The sequence below is a fragment of the Xenopus tropicalis genome, chromosome 4, assembly GCF_000004195.4.
Source record: "Xenopus tropicalis strain Nigerian chromosome 4, UCB_Xtro_10.0, whole genome shotgun sequence".
Taxonomy (NCBI): domain Eukaryota; kingdom Metazoa; phylum Chordata; class Amphibia; order Anura; family Pipidae; genus Xenopus; species Xenopus tropicalis.
Window position 1 is genome coordinate 141,646,904 of NC_030680.2, and position 18,849 is coordinate 141,665,752.

Consider the following 18,849-nt stretch of genomic DNA (forward strand, 5'->3'; position numbering starts at 1 on the left):
TGGCTCTTTATAACTACATAATAATAATAATAATACGGGCTATCCCCATAAAACCAAACAAAAGCAGTGCATTATGGGACCCGTAACAAGAAAGCACTGTGCCCCCTGTATTCCCCTTTTAGTGCTTCACTTGGAAGGCTTTTAGATTGTAAGCTCTGTTAATAAGGAGCTAACCTACAGCTCACTGTATAAATACACGGTTCCTTACCAACAAGGCAACGAGGCCCCTATGTCAGGGAAATGGGTCGTTTCAGTTGTTTTTCCTTAGATCAGCCAGGCAAAGAGTTCTTTTTTTTTTACAAACTGTCGGTCTGTTTCTCTGCTGCCTCAGGATGAAATGTCATTTTTGTTTGTGTTTGGGTAAAGTTGCTGTTTAAGTGAAAAACTGCCATGTTGCAAGTGGGCAACTTAGCATTTTGGTCTTAAATGTTTGAATTTTTTGCTGCATGAAGCGAAGATGCTATCTTGGGGGGCCTTCCTGCCCCGTGTTTATTAATGGGGTAACTGTACTGTAATCCACTCTTAGTGCTTCAGTTGCAAGGCGTTTTAGCTCTGTTAAGCAAGGACCTTTGTTCCTTCTGTATTTATCAGTACCCTGCCGCGAAATACATAATAATAACAATGATATAATAATGATATTGGCTATCCCCATAAACCCCAACAAAAGCAGTGCATTATGGGACCCATAACAAGAAAGCATGTGCCCCCTGTATTCCCCTTTTAGTGCTTCACTTGGAAGGTTTTTAGATTGTAAGCTCTGTTAAGTAAGGACCTCTTTTCCTTCTGTATTAATCAGTACCCTGCTGCAAAATACATAATAATAACATAATAATAATAATAATGATACGGGCTATACCCATAAAGCCCAACAAAAGCAGAGCATTATGGGACCCGTAACAAGAAAGCACTGTGCCCCCTGTATTCCCCTTTTAGTGCTTCAGTTGGAAGCTTTTAGATTGTAAGCTCTGTTAAGCAAGGACCTCTGTACCCCCTGTATTTATCAGCACCCTGCTGCGAAATATGTTGGCTCTTTATAACTACATAATAATAATAATGATACAGGCTATCCCCATAAAACCCAATAGAAGCAGTGCATTATGGGACCCGTAACAAGAATGCACTGTGCCCCAATATTCCCCTTTTAATCCTTCAGTTGGAAGCTTTTAGATTGTAAGCTCTGTCAAGCAAGGACCTCTGTACCCCCTGTATTTATCAGTACCCTGCTGCGAAATATGTTGGCTCTTTATAACTACATAATAATAATAATAATGATACAGGCTATCCCCATAAAACCCAACAAAAGCAGTGCATTATGGGACCCATAACAAGAAAGCACTGTGCCTTGAGGCTGTCACTAGCTGGCACCCAACACTGTGCGTATAGGGACTGTCGGGCGGCCTGGTACCATGTAAGGAGCAGCGCAGAGCTGGGTGCCAGCTGTAGCCTTTATCTGGTACTGGAGGTGATGGCTGGCAGGCTGCCCGCTGCACTTGGCTACAGGTTATCAGTACATTGGATTTTAATGAGCTCCGAGGCTCCAGGGCCAAGGTAGAAAGGCAGGGATAAATACCAATCACCTGCATCCTAGAAAGAGTTCTGTTATGCCTCGTCAGCAAACGGGAGCCTTTGGCACAAACCCCCAGCCTTCTGTCATCGCTCTGATTTGTGGCTGCCGCTGATGCATGGTTTCTAGTTAAGCCCTGGCGTTAGTCATGACTCAGCGCTCAGACTCACAGTGGGACCCAACTGCCACCAACAGGTGCCTTGTTGGCCATAGGATCAACGTTGTGCCCCCATTCACCTCATGGGCTGTTATTCAGCAGGCTTCAGGAGTCAGAACCAGCGGTGCAGACTATATCAACAGACTCTCAATGGCGATTACATATAGAAAAAAAGTTAAAAACCCCCTTGACATTGTGTAAGAAATGCATGTTGCCCCAGGTATTGTCTATAGGGGTATTGGGCTCCCCGTGCCAACGTGCCCGTCACTTTGTTCCGCCGGATTCTGTTCACGGTTTGGTCACGCTCAGCAGCCAACACAGAACATTTTTGTGCTCTGGAAAATGTGGGTGTTTATCTGTTTTCTCCAGCGAGTAACTGTAGCAACAGATAATCAGTAGGAATCTAGGCCAATGATAAGGGGCGTATCTGAAATGGACACACTGGCCCAACGGGGCTTGATTAGCCGCCTATCGGCCCTGTACTGTGATTATATCAAGGCATGTAATATAACGCTGGCAGGGGATGAGGACAAAGTGACGACATACCTGTCCCCTCCCAGCCACATCCTCTCTGTGTGTTATTGTATTATTCCTCTGGGTTTAACCCCTTGTATGCAGGCAAATCTAGAACCCACAGGCACCAACATATTGTAGATTGTAAGCTCTTTTGGGCAGGGCTCTCTTCACCTCTTGTATCGGTTATTGATTGCTTTATATGTTACTCTGTATGTCCAATGTATGTAACCCACTTATTGTACAGCGCTGCGGCATATGTTGGCGCTTTATAAATAAATGTTAATAATAATAAGCACCATTGTGCCTGTGCCCTGGATTCAACATCTGCAGGTTTGACTTGCATTGCTTGCACCATCAAAGCAGCCTGGCACTGAAAGGGTTAAAGGGCCCTTTAGTTAATATGGGGCAAATAACTGCACAGATGTTACAAAAGGGATTTACATTGATGCAGGTTTTGTTGTCATGTTAAGTTGCCCTTTGCGCTTGCATGGAACTTGTATGGTAAAGTAATACGCCGTTAGTCGTCACAGCGCCGCCCAAGTGGGGAAAGAATTGTCTGAGCAGAAAGAAAGAAAAGGTGTAGGGTTAAAGGGAAAATGTCCACTCAGTTGTGATTTTCTGGCTCAGCGTGGAGCAAAGCCATTCTGCTGGCTGGGGACCCGTTGCACAATATCGGTGAAGGTATCTGTGACTGAATTATATCCAGTGATGGACAGAGACTCTTGTAGAACCCACACAGAAATCGTAGGGCCCTGTACAACTAAATGGTCAGGGCCCCTGTCCCAGCACCAGGGAAGTTGGATGTTCATAAGCCTGGCCAAGAATGGGAGGGACTACATCCATGTGTAGGGTTTACAGAGATAAGGCTGCCACCTCACTGCTTTAATACCGGCCACATACTGAGCCCACATCCTGCATGGCTCGTTAGCAATTCATTTAGATGCATCATGGCTGCACAGAAATCAGTTCAGGCTGCAGCATACATCTAAATTAATTGATAACTATCCATGCAGGATGTGGGCTCAGTATGTGGCCGGTATTAAAAAGGGCTGAGGTAACAACTTATCTCTGTGGTACCCACCTATCCAGAGCCCTGTTGGCCCAGATATTGTTTCCCCCACACTATTGGCAGCCCTGGCCCTAGGCCTAGGCATTAGTTAAGGCACAGGCCAGCCATTGGCCCTCCTTGTCAACTGCCATATTGAATGCTCTGTAGAGCAAGTTATGCAATACAATGATAGGACAGTAACAATGACTTAAGGTGGCCATACATGGCAGATTTCAGCTGCTTAAGGCTGACTCAGCAGCGTATCTGCCCAAGTACTGGGCCCCCCAACAGGCCTCGCCGACCAATATCTGCCCAAAAATCAGCCGATCAGACAGGCTTGATTTTTTGTTGGATCAGGGACTGCATCGTCTCATTGATGTGGTCCTCGCTCTGCTCCCTTCATTGCCAAACGAGCAAATCTTACTGTGCCACCTTTAGAAATGGGATATAGAGAATCCAAGCTCAGGATTGGGATTGGGTCAGAGAGCCGACTCTAGAAACAACGCCTGAATTCTGAGTGCCAGGTCCAAACAAATCCAGTGCTTTCTAGTAATGCAATTTGAAAGGTGACATTTTTGTTGGGGGCTGAACTGGGTGGCAGAAAACATTACAGACAGGCTAATACTCCGCTCATATGCACATAACATACAACATCTACTTTATTCTATAAAGACCATTGCCAGTTAAACACCTTGCTCCTACTATTTCATCAGAATAAAGTATTATTGTGAGAAAAGGAAGAGTAATATATGGATACATTAATGCCACATTATACGTTACTCAGGGTGCTCCATGTCTCCGGCACAAAGCGAGTGTCTGTGAGCAGAAGCCGTGCCGCCCACGCACCCTGACAATCACTTGTATCATATAGAAAGGGAAAAGAGACAGAGATTCCGAGATAAAATTCTCTGAAACTGTGCAAATAATTTCCATTCCAGAGCAGGAATGCGTGGATAGAGGCACCAAAGCCTGCTGCTCCAAAGCCATGCTCAAATATATAGGGTTTTATATTAATTATCTATAAACACTGTTGGACTGGGCTTCCAAGTGCCCACCAAAGAACCTGATATCCATGGCCCATTCTCACCCACAACACTTATATGAAAATGGTGCCGTAGGGTATATTGGTTATACAGACTTATCGTGGGAATTAGAAAGAGTTGATGGCAATTGCCCCAGCCTGGGGGCTACCGAGAGATCCCCTGGTACGGTGGCTGGCCATTCCAACCCTGTCTGTAGGCTTTATATGCTGAGAAGCATCCTCCAATAGCTAGTGATGAGCAAATTCTTTCAACAGGAAAGGTTTTGTAGAGAAATGTTGCATTTCTGTGAAGAATTTGGAGTGAGAAAAAACTTGAGAAAAAGTGCCCAATTGCCTTCAATGTATTTTGCCTATTTTTCACTGTTTTGTGACAATAGCTGAAGTCTGTCGGTAGGTTATGGTAGGCAATAATAGATTAAGTGGTGCATGTTGCATAGTCCCTAGTTTCCCAAAATAACAAGGGGCCAGTACAGGCCATTGGGTCTCAATCTCTGCCACCATTCGGCCAGTCATTGCTTTATGCAGTGGAGTCTGTAGGGGTGCATAGGGCCCTAAACACACAATGCTATTCTAAGGAGCAAATTTACTAGCAACATATTTATAGACTGTATACCAATGCCCAAAACAACCAATCAGATCTTTGTTTTTGTTTTCTAACTTGTAGGTGATCGTTCAAATCTAATTGCTGATTGGTTGCTATGGGCAATATCACTGGTGATATTAGCTTACACACTATAATAAAAATGCCCCTAATTGTTGAGATGGACCAATCGCAGAGAATTGTTTATTAAACCCTCGAGTCATAGTTCAACAAGGCACTTCCACTGCCGGATAAAATCAAAACCTTGCAATGATAACAGCATGGCAGCTTCTCTGACCAGCCCCCTAGACTGACACCTCTGGGGGTAACAAGATACCCTTGTGCTTTAGTAGGATTTGCAATGCAGGGGGGGGGGGGGGGCAGCACAAACAGAAAACAACCATCGTCACTTTCAGTTATTCATAAAGGGGCCAAACAGTCACGTCAGTGAAATGGATCCTTCGGCCGTTCTATTCTGAGAAGCTGGGGGGGGGGGGGGGGTAGCCCTGTCTTTCCAATATTATTTACCTCTGACAAACATACACTGCAACAACAAATGGGGGGGGGGTAGTAAGGTATAAGCCTCTTAGTTTGGGTTAAGGGCAACTACTGCCAGCGTATTATTAAAAATAAAAAGGCATTTTGAACTAAAATACAAAGAGGGTTCAATACATTTAAAAACAATTGAGTAAGTTATGTTGCCTACCCCTGACACACAGCATGAGTCTGCTGGTTGTTCCAGAGGGAAGGGGAATGGGCCAGTCATTAACTGATTCATGATCCATACAGGCAGCTCTAATTGGGAGGGAGGATGGCGGGAACTGTGAGTCAGACTGTAGGAGTTGGGTCTGACCACTAGAGGTTCTGACGAGAAATAGAACCCACCCTACACCCCCCACCCCCAGTGTGTTGACAGAGGGACCCTTTTGGTGGTTCACCATTAGGTTAACTTTTAGTATCTTATAGAATGGTCAGTTCTAAGCAACTATTCATTATTTATAACTCTTTGCAGCTTTCAAATGGGGGTCACCGACCCCGGCAGCCAAATATGATTGCCCTGTGAGCCTACAATTCTATTGTCACTGTTACTTTGTTATAACTTATTTTTATATTCAGGCCCTCTCCTATTCATATTCCAGTCTTTCATTAAAACCACTCCCTGGTTGCTAAGGTCATTTGGACCCTAGCAACCAGTCGATGAAAATGCCGAACTGGAGAACTGCTGAACAAAAATGTAAAGAATTAAAAAAACTACAAATAATAAATAATGAAGACCATTTGCAAATTATCTCAGAATATTATTCCCTATATCATACAAGAAGTTAAGGAATAGCTACTTTTAAACAAGGAGCAACTGTCACGGGTCAAGTAGCAATTTGGTCCAAATGAAGAACAATCAGGGCCAAATTACCATCACTTGAGACGTCTAAGAGCCCCAAACAGAACTTGTATTTAACCCTTGCACAGTACAATTTAAAATCCAGTGCAGAATGCAGCAGAGATAGGTGCAAGGGAGGAAGTAAGTAACATTATTGCTTAGTGCAGGCAGTTATTCTGTGCGTGACTGGTGCGGGGAATGGGCTGAGGACGTGTATAAATTGATATATATATATATGTTTATTAAGGAAAATTAAAGACACAGGAGGAAAAGGTTTGGCCTAGGTCCCTCTGTATGAATGAACTCCAGCACACAACCTGTTTATGGCCCAAACCCATATCTGTGCAGATTAAAGGCACGGAATAGCGACAGAAATACCAAAGCTGTAAAAGGTGAGATAATATTTTCCTCAATGCATCGGCTGTCACATTCCTTCTCCCACGGCGTTGCCTCATCTTATAACTGTCAGAGCCATCCTTCCCCTATCCTCCCTACCCCAAGCCTGGGCTACTCACCCCATTGCCTTCAGTCTTTAGGGCAAGGCAATATTTTCACCAGATTTCACCAATAAAACAACGGTATCTCTCAGGCTATGGGCAAACTTAGGGGGCTGTTCCTGCTGAATTGTGCTTAGTACAGGGGAATCCCTATGTGCCATAGTTTTATGGTATCTCTCTGTACAGGCTATGAGCAAACCTAGGGGGCTGTTCCTGCTGAATTGTGCTTATTACAGGAGAATCCCTATGCTGCCATAGTTTTATGGTATCTCTCTGTATAGGCTATGAGCAAACTTAGGGGGCTGTTCCTGCTGAATAGTGCTTAGTACAGGGGAATCCCTATGTGCCATAGTTTTATGGTATCTCTCTGTACAGGCTATGAGCAAACTTAGGGGGCTGTTCCTGCTGAATTGTGCTTAGTACAGGGGAATCCCTATGTGCCATAGTTTTATGGTATCTCTCTGTACAGGCTATGAGCAAACTTAGGGGGCTGTTCCTGCTGAATTGTGCTTAGTACAGGGGAATCCCTATGTGCCATAGTTTTATGGTATCTCTCTGTACAGGCTATGAGCAAACCTAGGGGGCTGTTCCTGCTGAATTGTGCTTATTACAGGAGAATCCCTATGCTGCCATAGTTTTATGGTATCTCTCTGTATAGGCTATGAGCAAACTTAGGGGGCTGTTCCTGCTGAATAGTGCTTAGTACAGGGGAATCCCTATGTGCCATAGTTTTATGGTATCTCTCTGTACAGGCTATGAGCAAACTTAGGGGGCTGTTCCTGCTGAATTGTGCTTAGTACAGGGGAATCCCTATGTGCCATAGTTTTATGGTATCTCTCTGTACAGGCTATGAGCAAACTTAGGGGGCTGTTCCTGCTGAATTGTGCTTAGTACAGGGGAATTCCTATGTGCCATAGTTTTATGGTATCTCTCTGTACAGGCTATGGGCAAACTTAGGGGGCTGTTCCTGCTGAATAGTGCTTAGTACAGGGGAATCCCTATGTGCCATAGTTTTATGGTATCTCTCTGTACAGGCTATGAGCAAACTTAGGGGGCTGTTCCTGCTGAATTGTGCTTAGTACAGGGGAATCCCTATGCTGCCATTGTTTTATGGTATCTCTCTGTACAGGCTATGAGCAAACTTAGGGGGCTGTTCCTGCTGAATTGTGCTTAGTACAGGGGAATCCCTATGTGCCATAGTTTTATGGTATCTCTCTGTACAGGCCATGAGCAAACTTAGGGGCTGTTCCTGCTGAATTGTGCTTAGTACAGGGGAATCCCTATGTGCCATAGTTTTATGGTATCTCTCTGTACAGGCTATGAGCAAACTTAGGGGGCTGTTCCTGCTGAATTGTGCTTAGTACAGGGGAATCCCTATGTGCCATAGTTTTATGGTATCTCTCTGTACAGGCTATGAGCAAACTTAGGGGCTGTTCCTGCTGAATTGTGCTTAGTACAGGGGAATCCCTATGCTGCCATAGTTTTATGGTATCTCTCTGTACAGGCTATGAGCAAACTTAGGGGGCTGTTCCTGCTGAATTGTGCTTAGTACAGGGGAATCCCTATGCTGCCATTGTTTTATGGTATCTCTCTGTACAGGCTATGAGCAAACTTAGGGGGCTGTTCCTGCTGAATTGTGCTTAGTACAGGGGAATCCCTATGTGCCATAGTTTTATGGTATCTCTCTGTACAGGCCATGAGCAAACTTAGGGGCTGTTCCTGCTGAATTGTGCTTAGTACAGGGGAATCCCTATGTGCCATAGTTTTATGGTATCTCTCTGTACAGGCTATGAGCAAACTTAGGGGGCTGTTCCTGCTGAATTGTGCTTAGTACAGGGGAATCCCTATGTGCCATAGTTTTATGGGATCTCTCTGTACAGGCTATGAGCAAACTTAGGGGCTGTTCCTGCTGAATTGTGCTTAGTACAGGGGAATCCCTATGTGCCATAGTTTTATGGTATCTCTCTGTACAGGCTATGAGCAAACTTAGGGGGCTGTTCCTGCTGAATTGTGCTTAGTACAGGAGAATACGAATGCTGCCATAGTTTTTACTGATCGGTTCTGTCAGGGAAGCACTGCAATAATAATTTATGGGCTCCTTAATAGACAACTGAACATATTTTGTCTCATCATGAATAATTGTCGCTGGCAGCCAACAGTCCCTGTCTGTATTCCCATTCCTCGTACGGCCTGGTACTGCCATTGCCCTATCTGACTGCCTATTGTTTGTACTAATACTTTCATATTTCTACACTCCCAGTACAGAAAGGCAATACCACCCTCAGCTCTTGTGATTTAATCTGGGTTTTTTTTTCTCCACGGAACTCTCTCTCACTTGGATCTATCCGGATAAAGGGAAAGAGCCATCAAGGGGGGGGGGGGGGGGGGTCACCTTTCAGTTATGTTATAGAACGGCCAATTCTTAGCAACTTTTCAACTGATCTTCATTGTTTATTTTTTATCATCTCTGAATGATTTGACTTCTTCTTCTGATTCTTTTTAGCTTTCAAATGGGGGTCACCGACCCCGGCACCCAAAAAAATATTGCTCTTTTTGTAACTTTTATATTGTTACTTTTTATAACTGATGTTTCTATTCAGACCCACTCCTATTTATATTTATCCAATTTCTCGTTAGAACCGCTGACTGGTTGCTAGGGAAAATTGGACCGTAGCAACTCTATAGCTGCTAAAATTCCAAACTGGAGAGTTGCTGAATATAAAGCTAAATCATTCAACAAAACAATGAAGACACATTGCAAATGGTTTCAGAATAACACTTTCTACAATATATATATACCCCTGTATGTAATAAAAGGCACTAAGTTTGCCCAGAAGCTGTAAGCCATAGCAACCAACAGGATGTTTGCTTTTACACAGGTGACCACTAAATGCTACCTGCTGATTGGTTGCTATGGGTTACTGCTTCTGGGCAGACATAGTGCTTTTTATTACATAAGCCCATAAAAAAAAGGTGTAAAGCCCTTTAAATAGTAATAACACTTTAAAGTTATGTAAGAAAAAGTCACAAGCTTTGCACAAAGTCTAGTAACCCATAGCAACCAATCAGTAAATGCCACCTGTTAATTGTAAAGTAAACTAGGAAGGTCTATTTCCAAAAACCTACATTTTAGATAAAAGGTAAGACAATATAGACAGAAATATTGTGAACAAAAAGTCATTATTGGCGGCACATTAACTGAGAATAGTTTAGTGATGGTGAACTTCTCCTTTAATCCTAAAATTGTCAGGATTGTAGCGCTTGCTGAGCTGGCGAGTGTGTATCTAGTTAAACCAGTTGCCAGTTCACGTACTGTAGTCCTAATCCCCATATTTATTGGCTGCACTCAGATCAGAATGGGGATCGTTAACCCTTCCAGTGCCGGCTGTCTGCTCCTTGTTCTGTGCAATGCGTTGCTATGTAAAGAGACGCAAGATATAAATCTGCTGATGGAGGAGAAATCTCCCCGCTGAGGGCCCATCTGCCATATATTAGTGTATTATGTGCCCCTCTATAGAAAGGGCCCTCCTCCTCTCTTACTATTCTGGTTATAAAGGGAACTCTGAGTATCACTCATGTATTATAAGAGATAATGTACCCCCTACTGTAAATGATAAGGATATTAGCAGTCACTGAGGGGTTCTGTGCCCATATAAAGGCACAAGGCTGCAGGCTGAGTTATACAGGGAACTCTGAGTATCACTCATGTATTATAAGGGATAATGTACCCCCTACTGTAAATGATAAGGATATTAGCAGTCACTGAGGGGTTCTGTGCCCATATAAAGGCACAAGGCTGCAGGCTGAGTTATACAGGGAACTCTGAGTATCACTCATGTATTATAAGGGATAATGTACCCCCTACTGTAAATGATAAGGATATTAGAAGTCACTGAGGAATTTTATGACCATATAAAGGCACAAGTGCTTATCTTTCATAGAAGCAGGTGTGTAATTTAATGATTAAAACATATTTAACTTGTCAGTAATAATTATGTTGTATTCTGTTCCTTTTAATTTAATGCTCATTTTCTGAGCACTGTCTTGTGTTGTTTATTTAAAGGGGAACTCCACCCAAAAGCAGTTCATTGCATAATGAAAGAAAACCCAGACAATTGCTGCCTATGCATTCTGTGCCCTGACAGGCAGTCTCCATGCAAGGACAATGGAATGTCTATTTCTTGCTATAGGTTATAGTTACTATTGAGCTGCATTAGGCTTATCTTGAGCAGTGCTACGGTTTATGGCTCTGAGTGTATTTACATTTGGCCGATAACAAATATATACGTACTGGAATGTTTCTACATGAATAGCAAACGGGGACGAAGGTCGTTATTGTGCTCAATCGGTTTAGATCATGTATTTTCCGAGGTGCAATAGGTAAATACATTGCAATACATAATCACGTAAACAGGTAATGCTGAGTAGTGTTTGCCGGGGAATAGGAATATATTATAAATAAGGTGCGTTTCGCTTACAGTAATGGTTGCACAATACAATATCGGTCTGGGATTTAGAAAATGCATGGAGTCGGCAGCGGGCGAACAAAAATAAAACCAACTCCGCTCTTTTGGTTTGTTACCACCTTGGCGTTCATTGGTTTGTCTGTAACTGGCAGCTTGGGAGGATAGGGCCTAATAAATCCAATGGGGCTGCTACCCCAAGGGCCCCCACCCCAGTCCCACACCCCATTTTTCCCACGCATTCAAACGTACATCACGTCTTCACGTGGTAGAGAGCGGATCAGGGCCGGAGGGGCCCAGTCTGACCCTGTCTATGGCAGGGTATTATCTATAGTTTTGTAGCTGCAACAAGTAGTATGTCACAGCCATTAAAATAAGCATTCTGCATGGCCCATTAGGGTTAAGACACATAGAGCAACTAGTAGCAGCTACTTGTCGCGGCTACTAAAATAGACAATGCTGATCATTTACTGATAATTGTCTCTACGTGTGTTTAAGCAGAGGCAATTCTCAGTATTGTCTATGGCAGGGGATTTTCTGGAGATAAGTAGCCATGGAAAAGTAGCTGCTACTAGTAGCTCTGTGTGAACTAATTAGCAACGCAGCAATAGGGTTTTATAGTAACTCCATTGGAGATTTTGTAGGACGGATATAGTTATATGAAAATTTAATGGAACTCATACAAAACGACATAAAAAAATTGCCATACGACACAGCACGCCTGTAGGAAGGGAACACAGTAGTGACCCAAACCTGCTCACTCCCAACACGTGCCCGACCCAGCCCGTGGATCTGCTTCTATTAATATACTTGCGCTGGACCTGCCCCTTTTCTGAAAGAGGGGGCGGGGCAGTTGTGTGCCTATAAATAGTTGCTGCTGGGGGCAGAAGTGGGGCACAGTTATGGTGGCCATACACGGGCCAAACAATCTAATTAGTTAAGGTGGCCCTGGGGCCAAACGACCGAATTAGCCTGAATTAGGCCGATATCGCCCACCCGTAGGTGGGGATAACAGGAGAAGATCCGCTCACTTGGCGACCTCGCCAAGCAAGCGGATCTCAGCGTCTGTGGCCACCTATAGGCTGTGGACGGGGAGGGCAGCAGTAAGAGCTTGGCCTGAACCCTTATTATATAGTGTGAGTGTTGTCCTGAGCCCGGACACGGGTTCCACAGGTTTTGGGCCAGCCGGCACATCTCTAGGACGCAGCATGGTGTCTCATTCAAATACACTGACTGTCGGATGCAGCAACAAACGCTCCATTCGACTTTATCCGATCCCACTTTACATTACAGCCTATGGCGATCAGGTCAGAATCTTGTGGTGTTGCCCGGCAAGATCCAATCAAATCTGACCCACAAAATCTGATGAAAATCTCCCATGGAGTTCATCCCTAACATAACCACGTCAACCTTTCAGAATAACCCTGGACACTGCATTTCTCATAAGCCCCTTCCTTTAAAGGGAAAGGTTGATAAAAGGGCTACGGAATATGTTGGCGCTTTATAAATAAATGTTTATAATAATAATAATAATAAAAATGGAAAAATGAATCCTATATAGCGGCAATTGTTTGAACACTTACTTTATATACAGTAAATTCCCAGCTATATGGGTATTCGGGGGCCCAGTTATAATGCCCTGCCTGCTGCTGTACAATCTTATTTATTTCAGCATGCAGCATGGATATGTCTAGAATTTGTAACCCACTAATTAAATGAAAGAGTTTCCATTGTATGCAAGCTGTTCCAAACTAAACCTATACAGACCCTCCTTCTACTCTGGACATATCCGGGGATGCTGGGAGTTGTAGTTCAACATGTGGATAGGGTATGGTACACTTTAAAAGTCTTGTTTTTTCCCCTAAATGACATTTCCTCTTTCAATACAGGGATCTGGCGCGAGAACATGTGACTGCTGCTAAATTAAGGATATTTTCCACACCATGAAGCTTATACTGAGCTGCGCGGCCGGACTCCCTGCCAGTCTCATAAGGGGAATCCCAGCAGTGGCAGCGGCCAGACAAGGGCCACGCATGTTACAGCAGACGCTGAATTAGAGTAACCCAGTGCCATAGCAAAGATCACATGATCTAATAAAAGCTAATTAGATCTCAGCAGCCATGTGATCCTTAATGAATTAACTTTCATGTAATTTACCCTCAGGACTTCAGGAGTTAATGAAAGAGGCATGATACTAAGTTCAAAGAATTAGACCCGTATGAATAGCCTTTATATGGGGAGGCTTAGCTACAGTTAACTACTGGTACCAGTGCTGCAATGGGGGCAAAAATATTATACCCCTTAGAGCCAACATATGGGGCATTTGCTCCTGTACCCCCGGGCAGATGTAGCCGGTAATGATGAGCATATCTGTCCCGTTTTGCTTCACCGAAAAATTCACAAAACAGCTGAAAAATTAGCGAAATGCGGCTACTGCACGACTTTTTTGATCCACGCGGCCGCAACTTTTTGCGAATTGTTGCGGCAGATTTTTGCGGCAGTTTCAGGAATGAATTTGCCAACGCCAAAATCGGAATTCTGCAGCAAATCCATGCCGGGTGAAAAAATTCAGTCGTCACTAGTAGCCGGCACTCTGTTACTGAGCTTGGTTATAAATCTGGTGCACAGAGCTGACATGGTGCAAAGAGGCAAGGGGACGTTCAGTGTAAAAATGAAACTGGGTAAAATAGACAGACCGCGCAAAGTAAAAAATATTTGTAATATAGTTAGTCAGGCAAAAATGTAATCTGGAAAGATGTCTAACATAATAGCCTGAGCACTACTTTACAGCTCTTTTACCTGTTAGTTAGTGGGGAGGCCACACAGGGTCGGACTGGGCCGCCGGGACACCGGGAAAAAATCTGGTGGGCCCCCGGCTCTTGCAGCGCTCCCCCTGCCCGACCGCTCCTGCCCTGACGCGTTAAATTTACACGCTCGGGGGAGGACGTCAGGTGGGTTAGGGGGGCCCCTCCGGGAGGACTATGGGCGCGGGCACCTGCAGGGCCCCCTAATCTGACCCTGGGGCCACATGGGACTTAACAGTTTGTGAGCACACAGGTCAGATTCAAGTGCAAACTAACTGAACAGTTATGTCCCATATGGGCCCCCTCAAGTCCCTGATTGGTTACTGACTGCTAACAGCTTAGAGAGCTGTAAAGTAGGAAGTAGTGTTCTGGCTATTATGTTAGACATCTGCCCACTCCAGCCTTTATAGATTACATTTTTGCCTAACTAACTACATTGAAAGCAATTTTATTTTGCGCAGTCTGTCTATTTTTCCCAGTATCTTTTTTTACACTGAACTGTTCTGATTTAAACCTTCTGATTGACACACAGGGCGATAAGTCGCCACTATTTCTTAAGAACAATATCGAAGAGACTAATCACTGTAATTCCCTTCCCCTTCACAAGCGTAGAAGTTGCTGCATGTAAGAGATGCTGTATACCTAATAGGGCTGCCGTGTGGCACCCCAGGCAGCTCTACAGCAGCCCAATTCCCTCTAACAAACATAGTAAAGCTAACGTTAAGGCTTTTGTTCCCTTCTAATAAGTTCAAATGACTGTATAGCTTGCTGCGTGCATAGAACAGCTCTGTATATTATATCCATATGCATGGAACATACCATCTGTATTCCCAGAGAGAGTACCATGTGAGAACATAGCTCATTGTGTGCATAGAATGTTTCCATGAATGTAGGGGAACAGGAGCTGCCATGTTGCCCCAGGACAGGCTCGGTTGCTAATTATAGAGACATTTACATGTGCAACCTATTCACTGCCCCAGTTCTACTGTTTCACAGCAATAAAATGCAATATGTAGGCATCACAATAGCTGGGAGAGGCACCCCGCACCGTAGGGTATATAAACAATAACGTGTGTCTTCATTTGCAAAAATTCATTTCTTAAACTGTCCATACACTATAAGTGCCAAACGAGTGGATCTCTCCCCCAATATGCCCACCTAAGGTGAACCATATTGGGCTAATTCTTCCATTTGGCCCTAGGGTCAAACAATCAGATTTGTAACATACTAGCTAGGCAGGAACCTGTTTGAGACCGCTAGATGTAAAATCTGACTCTTACGGTAAAGCAGGGCCTCCCAGCCCTTCCCGGTCTTCACCGACGCCCTTTTGGGACCCCGGAACTTTCTGCTGCGGTCCAAGCTGGGACCCTGCAAACGTTCAGAGTACAGATATAGAAAATACGAGGTACCGGCAAGGTTCAGGCAAAATCGTAGTCGGAAAACAGGCAAAAGTCGAGGCGGGCCGAAGTCAAAACCAGAAATTCACAATAAGCTTAAGCAGGTACTGATACAACCAGAAGCCAGCTTGGGCAAGGAGAGAATGAGAAAACAGTTTAAATGGGCAGTTTTTGGCGCCAAAAACAATTAAGGAAATGAGGAAATAGGAACCATTACAAACCTTTACAAAGATGGCGTCTAAGGCTTCATTATGCGCAACTGCCCATGTCAAGATCATCATGCATGCGCAGATGCGCATCACTGTCTACCAGGATGCACAACTGCCCAGAAGTGAAGGGGGTAAGCAGCGTGCGTCTGCCGGCCGGCGCGACCTAAGGCAGGAGACCACACTGGACCGGCAGAATGCTTTACAAGATTATAATTATAGGAAGACGTCAGTGAGCTGATGTGGTTCTCAATTCAATGGGTAAATGAAGCCAGCACAATTTCTGTCTAGATATTGGTTGGGTGGCCTAGTTACATGGGCACATAAGCTACTAAATCGGTCAGAAGAGACCTAAATCTGCCCAGGAATGGCCACCTTAAAGGTGCCCATACACCTTCAGATCCGCTCGCTTGGCGATGTTGCCAAGCGAGCGGATCTTCTCCCGATATCTCCCACCTATGGGTGGGCGATATCAGGAGAATCCAGGCCCTGGGGCCAAACGAACGAATTATAACGAAGGGTATAGGCAAAGTCGGTTCGGGGACTGCATCAACGAGCCAATGCGGTCCCCGATCCAAGTAGATTTTCTAACCTGCCCAATCGAGATCTGGCCGATTTGAGGGCAGGCCTGTCGGTAGTGTCCATACACGGGGCGATTAGCTGCCAAAACGGTCTAAGGGACCGATATCGGCAGATAGAATCGGCTGTGTATGGGCACCTTAAGGGTGAAGACACACAGGGCTACTAGTAGCAGCTACTTGTCGTTGCTACTAAAATAGACAATGCTGATCATTTACTGATAATTGTCTCTGTGTGTTTTAGCAGAAGCAATTCTCAGTATTGTCTATGGCAGGGTATTTTCTGGCATTTAGTAGCCATGGAAAAGTAGCTGCTACTAGTAGCTCTGTGTGTCTTTACCTTAAGCCAGTGGTTCTCCACCTCCCTAATGCCGCGACCCTTTAATACAGTTCCTCATGTTGTGGTGACCCCCAACCATAAAATGATTCCTAAGCCCATCGGAAATATGTGTTTTCTAATGGTCTTAGGCGACCCCTGTGAAAGGGTCGTTCGACCCCCAAAGGGATCCCGACCCACAGGTTGAGAACCGCTGCCCTAAGGCCTCCAAAAACATACAGGTCCATTGATTCTTGACATAGTTTGCCCTAATGTGTTCATGGGTTAGGGCTTTAAACTATAAGCTCCAATGGGGCAGGGAATGATATATAATCTCTGGAAGGTGCTATGGAATATGTCGACGCTATATAAATAAAGGGTAATTGTACCAATGACTGAATCCCAATGCTATCGGAATTCTTACACCTTCTAGACATTACACTAAAGGTCCCTGCACACATTAGTGCGGTTCTGGCCGACCACAGACCTTGCAGCTTTATCAGTGTTTGGGCAGCAGTTCCTGGAACAATCAAGTACAAATAAAGACAGAAACAGATGGAACAGCGCAGTTTTGCAATCCGGAGCCATTGGACACATCTGGATCAACAGACAGCACACAATGCAATGTGCCCCCAGCACTACGGCGCCCCCCCTCCCACCCAGCAATCAATGTCAGGGGTGTGTGGAGCAACTCGCAGAAGGTTACAAATGGACAGAGTCGGCAAAGCTATAAATAGGAAGGATCCAGCAACACGCAGAACTCACAGAGAATATGCATTGTACAATACAGGGCATTAATCATTCTTAGTCAGCGGGAGGGGGGGGGTTATTCTGGATAAAGGGTGTCCAGGAAAGAAGTGATTTTCTCCATTAGTGTGAGCTTGCACTAGCATCGGGCTCAACTGGGTCTTGTCTGGGATAAACGCCAGGGTCACAATTATAGAGGACAGACCCTGAGACTGCTGAAGGGGCTCAGACTGAGTTTATTTACTTATTTATGAAAAATATCTCATCCCCAAAGCTTTGGGGGGAGCTACTATGATTTTTCTGCAGGGCCCAGTAATTTCTAGTTACCCCATTACTGATTACTGTAATGCACTGCGCGTGACTGAATGTCCCATACCGCGTCCCCTGTGGGGCCATTTGTCAGCTAATATTGGCCCATGCTGCATCCCCTAGACTTTATGGTGCATCTGCCTAACGTCTTAGGTTGGGGTGTCCAAAAGGTAAAAAGGATTTCCAGCAATTCATTCTTGATTCATAAACCTATTCCAGCCCAGGGTGGACTTGTACAATGGGATACTGGAAAAAATCCCGGTCACCCCCTGCTACCTGCCACCAGTAGTGCAGAGAGGGTGGTAGTGGTGGGCATGTAGCTGAGGTGTCAACTGTGGATGGCAGGTCCTAGTGGTAGGGTTACCACCCAGATGGTATTTGACCGGCTCAGCCATCTAGGGCTGGAATTACAAATTTACAGGTAATCTGTCCTAGAGCAGCGTTTTTCAACCACTGTTCCGCGGCACACTAGTGTGCCGCGAGATGTTGCCTGGTGTGCCGTAGGCAGGGCACCAATGTACTAGGGGGGCACTGCTCTTGGCACCAATGTACTAGGGGGGCACTGCTGCTGGGCACCAATGTACTAGGGGGGCACTGCTCTTGGCACCAATGTACTAGGGGGGCACTGCTGCTGGGCACCAATGTACTAGGGGGGCACTGCTGCTGGGCACAGAGTTAAATTTTTTAACATTTTCTAATGGTGGTGTGCCTCGTGATTTTTTTCATGAAACAAGTGTGCCTTTGCCCAAAAAAGGTTGAAAAACACTGTCCTAGAGGATTACTGCTTATAAGTACAGACTTGCCTATGCCCTGCCAATTTGCCCACCCACTCACCCATTGAGCATTTGTCCCATGTTAAGCCCTGCCTACACCCCTGACCCAAAGGCAAAGAAAATACTCAGCAAGTAAGTATAGAGAACTCAGTGGGCAGGTATAGGGGACTCAGTGGGCAGGTATAGGGGACTCAGTGGGCAGGTATAGGGGACTCAGTGGGCAGGTATAGGGGACTCAGTGGGCAGGTATAGGGGATTCAGTGGGCAGGTATAGGGGACTCAGTGGGCAGGTATAGGGAACTGAGCGGGCAGGTATAGGGAACTGAGCGGGCAGGTATAGGGGACTCAGCGGGCAGGTATAGGGGACTCAGTGGGCAGGTATAGGGGACTCAGTGGGCAGGTATAGGGGACTCAGTGGGCAGGTATAGGGGATTCAGTGGGCAGGTATAGGGGACTCAGTGGGCAGGTATAGGG

At 45.1% G+C, this 18,849-nt stretch overlaps 1 protein-coding gene and 1 long non-coding RNA gene across 2 annotated transcripts in view; one reads left to right on the top strand and one right to left on the bottom strand.

Moving 5' to 3' along the window:
* mitf (melanocyte inducing transcription factor) overlaps positions 1-18,849 on the bottom strand; it is a gene marked incomplete at its 3' end in the record, with an annotated part of 162,741 nt that overhangs the window by 131,010 nt on the left and 12,882 nt on the right.
* Positions 6,410-13,359, top strand: LOC116410476. The gene is made up of 2 exons (XR_004222443.1): positions 6,410-6,677; positions 13,135-13,359. It is a non-coding gene; the product is annotated as an uncharacterized LOC116410476 (long non-coding RNA).